The sequence below is a fragment of the Marmota flaviventris genome, chromosome 5 (genome assembly GCF_047511675.1).
Source record: "Marmota flaviventris isolate mMarFla1 chromosome 5, mMarFla1.hap1, whole genome shotgun sequence".
NCBI classification, from domain to species: Eukaryota; Metazoa; Chordata; class Mammalia; order Rodentia; family Sciuridae; genus Marmota; species Marmota flaviventris.
Window position 1 is genome coordinate 129,116,606 of NC_092502.1, and position 6,672 is coordinate 129,123,277.

Sequence of the window (6,672 nt, forward strand, 5' to 3'; positions counted from 1 at the left end):
TGTCTTGAAGTTAAGTTGCTTTCTGCCAGAAGTCCATCAGTCTGAGTTTCAAGGAAGACTTTGTTTGAGGGGTAGAAACAAGAGGACCTTCAGAGAAAGTGATTTCATTCTGTCATCTAAAAACAGTAATTCTACAATTCAATATGCTTTTAGGGCACCTGAAGGTCTTTTTAATTATGCTTATTCTGAATGATTGGCTTAGCATAGGTGCAAGTATAACTGACAATAAGGAATATTTAAATAAATAAATAAAAAGAGAATGAATTGTCACATAGTAGTAGTGAATGGAACAGCTAATGAAAACCACATTAAGTTGGCCAGATTTATTAAATAGAAAAAAAAGATCTCATAGTCGAAAAAAAATCATTGTTTATCTGAAATTCAAATTTAACTGAGTATCCTGTATTTTGTATGGCAAGTTTATACTTAGAAAAGAAGAAGGGAAAAGAAAAGTCTAATGGAAAAAGCATGTGAAGTCATCAGTATTTACCTATGATAAGGAAGAAATGAGTTTTCTTATGAGACTATGTTGATAGATGTAAGGAAATCACAATACAGGTGTTTAAAAAAACAAAACAAAACTTATAAATAATCAAGAGGGATAAAGGCAAATCCCCTTTAAAAATACAGACTGGCTTTAAAAAATTGTGCTAGAATTAGAGACGTTATGACCTATCCCATCCTGTGTACATGTGGGTGTGTTTTGGGATAAACCCTAAAACAGCTTTCAAGTGTTTTCTATAATTTGTCCTTCTGTACTTGGAGGTCATCAGGGGTAAGTTGTTGCTATTGGCTACAAGCATGGCCTTACACTTTGGGTTTCATAGTGGATTCTTAACAGAATAATTACATTAAAAGTACCAAAACAGGGATTATTTTATTCCCTGCATGGAGAACTAGGTGTTTGATAATTTTCTAATATTAAGCAAACACTCCTACGTATATCCTACTGATCCTTCAATTCTCAATTCAGCAATTAACAAGAACAAAAAAGAAGCATTATTTGTGGCATTCCATGTCTTCCTTTAATAATATCATAAACTCCAGGAATATTGTCTAAATTGTCCATTTTTGGTCTACCTGCAGTTTAACATGGATTCTAACCTTATATAATAGGTTCTCAAGTATTAATTGAACAAATGAAATTTTAGGACAAATAAATCATAAGTTGGTGTATCATAATCTACATTTTTTTTAATTTGACTTCTTATCAGTGTGATTTTCTGCTCTCTCCCATCACTTCTTAATATGTATGAAAGGATTAGTTAATGAAACCCTGTTGCCTCAGTTTCTCCATCTGTGGAAGGGAGATAACAATGTTCCTGCCCCTTAGTGCTATGAAGATTAAATGAATTTACATAGAGTGAAACAGTGGCATGTAGTAATGCTATCCATTATGATCATCATTAGCAGCAGCAGCAGCATTATTTATGATTGGGCCTTTTTTTCAGAATTTCATACTGGCAATCATTTGTCCTTCCAGTTTCTCCTCCAGTTACAAGCCCGGCCTCAGGATGGATGGGCTCCTCTATCTAGTTTTAGAAGCATCACTTCTTCTGTAAGAAAGTAGTCCAGAAAGTTTCCTTAAAAAGCTAAATCTCAACCGCCCTCTATATTTTGTTATCTTCCCTCTTGCTTTTCTTCTCCTAAATGTGGATAGTTGACCCCTGGTTTCCTGTGCCATAGATTCTATCCACGTGCCCCTTTCATTCTGAAAGATTATTGTGATGCCATTTTCTTACCTCGTTTTAATCAAACTGCCTCCCTTGAAAATGGAGAATGATCTTACAAACTGGCTGTTACAGGACAGATCTGTTTCACACAGAATAATGTATGTTACAGTATGTTGACTATTAAACAGTTATGTTCAAACTCTCTATACCACCTATTGCTTAAATAGACTCTGATTAGCAGATGCACATTGACGCATTAGGGAATGTTGTGGCTTTAATATCTAGTATACTAAGCTAGTTAATGCTCTTTCTGTCTATACAATTCTCTCTCAAGTTCTTAGACTAGAATTATAGTAGTAATTATAATTAAAGTAAACCTTCTTCAGCAACATTAATCTGCACTTATTACATGAAGTTTTTTTATAATCTCCTTCCTCCATGTTGCCAAAATTGCCTTCCTGAATGATCTTGCATAATGGCTAACAATGGACTATTTCTGTTTTCAATGGCCTGCCTTCCTTCCTTCCTTCCTTCCTTCCTTCCTTCCTTCCTTCCTTCTTTCTTGGCACTGTTTTATTCTGAAGTAGAGTCATGTAGCATTAGGTTGTCATTTTCAGCTTGGATTACAAGGAGTAAAGCAGTACATACCGAAATCATTTATCCAGTAATAAATCCCAAGAATAGTTCATCCCAACCCATCTGAAAGCACTAACAAATATCAATATGATTTCCACTGAAATTATTCCCAATTCCATTTTCACTCATAAGCTACCCAGCCAATCTATACTGAACTAGTATAAACTATTACAAACCTTTTTTTTTTCCAGTAATGCTAGAGATGAAACACATAGTCTCATGCTTTCATGCACTCTACTACTGAGCTACATTCCCAGCCCCTTTGAGGGAAAATTTTATGCTTCTTTCACTTAATCTAATGAGTAAATCATCTTCCCACTTTCCCCAAAGAATATTTATTTCCTCCAAAATGCCTATTAAAACACTCACATCAATCTGTTACTTTCTAAATCTCTGTAACTTCCCCATACTGTCCATTACATATAGCCCTCTGACTTCCTTGTACTTTGAAGATGCTGGACAACCTCTAACATTTTAAGAATATAGCAGCAGATCAATTGAAGACAGTTAAGTTTTTGAGCCACTAAATAAAAAAAAAAAAACACAGGAGCACAAATCATCTTTATTTATTTTCCATTAGTTTAAATCCTTGAGGGGTAAGGCATCACACTTATTCTGTGTCCAGTGACCTTAGCAGAAAAGTTGCTTTGGAATTTGGTCTGAACCATGCCACTGTTTCCATGAGTTTGAGTTACCTTTCCCCAGATTACTCTAGTTTGGGTTGGTTTGCCACCAGGAGTAACTATGTTGTTTTTTTGCTTTGTACACATATGCACATCTCTTGCCCAAGTAGAACTCGGTTTCATCTCTGACATAAACACCTTCAATTTCTAGAATAGCTGTGTGTGCCCTTTGGTTCAGGAAAATCCACCTGCTGACAACCAGCAAAAATGGCTTTGCACCACAGCCTTTCAGACATATTTGCATTTTAGAAGTCCTGTTCCCAGCAGGCCTAAATTACCACAGCGTCCATCCACCAGGCATTAGAGGCCCAGCACAATCAGTCCCATGTCTCCTCCATCCCATCCTCCCTCGTCCCTGAATCCATAGAAATCATTGGCTGGCAGAGTCTCCATGCCAAACAGGCGTCTTGCTGAGGTGTATGGATAAACCCAACTCAGTTATTTGCCTCCAGATTTCAGCAGCCAGGGCTTTACTGTTCATTGGGCTTTCTTACAATAGCAACACAACTTTCTGATGAGATCATTTTCTAAACTTGCCAGAAACTAGTGTTTCATTCCCTCCTTGCTGAGTCCTGGAATCCAGGAATGATAAACGACCCCCAATTTATCAACTTTTAAAGCATTTAAAAATCAGATGTCCCACTTTACTCCCTGACCAGTGAGTGGAAATTTTTTGAGTGGAAACTGGGCATTATCTTTTAAAATAAGCTTTATAAGATATTCTGATGCTCACCTGGGAGATTCTTTCTATTTCATCCTAAATGAGAAGTAATTCACCAAACTAGTAACAAAATTTTGTTATTCTAGGCCGAAAACATTCATTGAAATGTACCTAGATACACAATGAAGAATCAAACTGGTATCCAAGAACAAGAAAGAACCATATATCAGGCTCATTCCTTTATGTCCAGGCACATTGTCTTATAGTTGGGAACACCTCCTGCTCCACAGTCTTGGTCTCTGGTGAGGAATTTTTGTAGGAAAGCTGGAAAATTGCCTGTGGTACTCTCAAAAATACATTAGTGTTTGTTGCCCTGCAAATGACTTTTCTTTCTCTCTCTTTTTTTTTTTTTGCCCATGAATTCTTCTTGTTGAAAAGAACCGACCAATGTATGGTCACATTATGTAAATGAAGTTATTTGAGTTAATTATTAGTAATAATTTGCAATGTGATGAAAAGATGTACTCATTTGAATTTTAATGATCAGTTTTTATTTATAGACTTTAAAAATAACTTGCAGCTTAAGGAAAATGCAATATATGACTACATTTTAGAAACTTCTTAATCCTAAACATATTGTATACATTTTAAATAATTCTACACAGAAGATACCATATCATGATGCTTCAATTATCCATTCAATTATAATAAAATGAGGGAATTTGTTAATCAATATGCATCATGATTAAACAGATAAAATGAAGTAGTTTTGGAGCCAAACTGTCAGAAGAATCTTAGTAGGGGGGAAATATCTTTTCATAAAAAGTTTGTATTTTCAGTTTAAATAACTGTGGCTTGGTCTCTTAGTCATGTAAGGTTACATTTGTATCTATACACCATAATAATGCCCTAAAATGGAAAGTGGTCTGTTGATCCCTATTATCTATTCAAATATAAGTTAACAACTCAATTATATAAGTGTCTATGTTCCAGTTTATGAATTATTTATTTCTTGTTTTGAAGAGATTTTAATAGCTGTCAAGGCCAAGAGAATAGTAAAGCTCCAAACCTGATGGTAGTGTTCATGAGATGCTTAAGCACAGAAAGAATGCACTTGTTATAAAGACCAAATAACTTTTATTTTAAGAGCCAAAACAAAATGCTACAGAATTACGAAGACTCATTCTATATGGGTTATGGAACAACAGCAGAAAATGAACCCTCCAAGAATTTCCTTGTGCTTTTAGTTTGAAATGAAACACAACAAATAGGCTTTTGGCCAACGTTAAGTCTAGAAAAAGGGCTGATATCAAGAATTGTAGCCACAGCATTTGATATCATCAGCATCCACACCAAAGTTCTAACTGCTGTTGATTGGGCTTGACTTCCCTCAGCTCACTAAATTCCAGGCAATTGAAGTTACTCCAGATAGTATTCTATTTGGCCTTTCAACATTAGATTGGGGCATAAGCAGTAGATGTAATAGGATTTAGTTCAATAAACAATGGGTCCTTTTTCTTAACATCAAAATAGTTTTCTAAAATTTGAGAAACTCTTCTAACATCATAAAAAATAATTCCCAAGTCAGGTGCAATGGCAGATGCCTATAATCCCAGTAGCTTGGTGGGCTGAGACAAGAAGATAACAATTCAAAGCCAGTCTCAGCAATTTAGTGAGGCTCTAAGCAACTCAGAGAGACCCTGTCTCTAAATAAAATATAACAATGGGCTGGGGATGTGATTCAGTGGTTAAGTGTCCTGGGTTCAATCACCAGTCCCCAAATAATAACAACAATAATAACTACCAAACCTCTAAGTAATTACTAATTATTATCAAAAGATGTGTTATTTTATAGATAGATATAAAGTTTAATGTTATTAATAAGTTTGTGTTTAATGTTATTAATAAGTACTAACCTGACTCAGGAATACTCTGTGGGTCTAAGACCTCTGCCAGCAATGTTCAGTTCAAAGCTATAATTTAGTCTTTTTGAGGGTTTGAAGGTTTTCAGACAGCTTTTACTGTCAAATGACAAGTAGTTAAATGAAAAATGTATGAGATTTGTAACTAGACAAGATTTTACATCTTTTCCACTAAGCTTATTTTATAAATGTCACTCTGAATCACATTAAACATTAAGAAGAAATATTTATAACCAATTCCTAAAAAGTATTCTCTATTATACAATAGAATTGACACATTCTTTATTGATACATAATTCTATTAACTTACCTAATGGATGGAAAATAAGTGAATAGCTGGCACAATTCTCCCTTTTGGAATATTCAACACTTCCTCCATCATCATCAGTAAACCAAGATGCTTGTTATACTAACTTAGGTTACTTAATCTTGTAATCCCTTATTTTTTAGTTGATTTCACCCAAATATATATATTTCTACCTTGTAAAAAACATTCTTCCATGGAAACAATAAGAGAACAGCAATAATTATGCAATAGCAGAGAGAACTCAAAAATAAGTCACTTACCAGCCATATAGCAAATTGTAATTCTAGAACTAACTTAAGCCTAGAAAACATCAGTACCAATTGTCCGATGCAGCCTGAACTACTCAAAAAGTGCTTGATTTTTAAAATCCTCATGCTGCAATACTTTTAAAGTTGGTAGATTGAAATTAAAGATAGGTTTTGCCTGTTTTACATTTCTATTGTCTCAACAAAAATAGCAAGGGCAAAAAGTTAGGTATTATATAAAAAACATAACTTCAGCAAATATCAATGACATCATTGCTCAAATCAATAATTACCAAAGCCCTCTGGACAATGTTATTGAACATTTGAGAAAAAAGTACTGTAACTAAAAAGCTGAAAGTGCTCCTTCTCCCAAATTCAGAAATAGTAAATATAGATATTTGGGGCAGAGATTATGAACTTTATAACTTAGAAGCGGAAAATGTTAAAAGTAAGATATTTATATACTAGCAATTTATTTAAGTGTTAACAAGAGCAATCTACAAGCATATATATTTCAAGACACATAAACCATCACAGTCATATCT

General features: G+C 34.3%; 1 pseudogene; it reads right to left on the minus strand.

Annotated features, from left to right (window-relative positions):
* Nucleotides 1-2,890: 2,890 nt before the first annotated feature.
* On the minus strand, nt 2,891-3,228 carry LOC114107078 (large ribosomal subunit protein eL33-like; annotated as a pseudogene).
* Nucleotides 3,229-6,672: the final 3,444 nt, after the last annotated feature.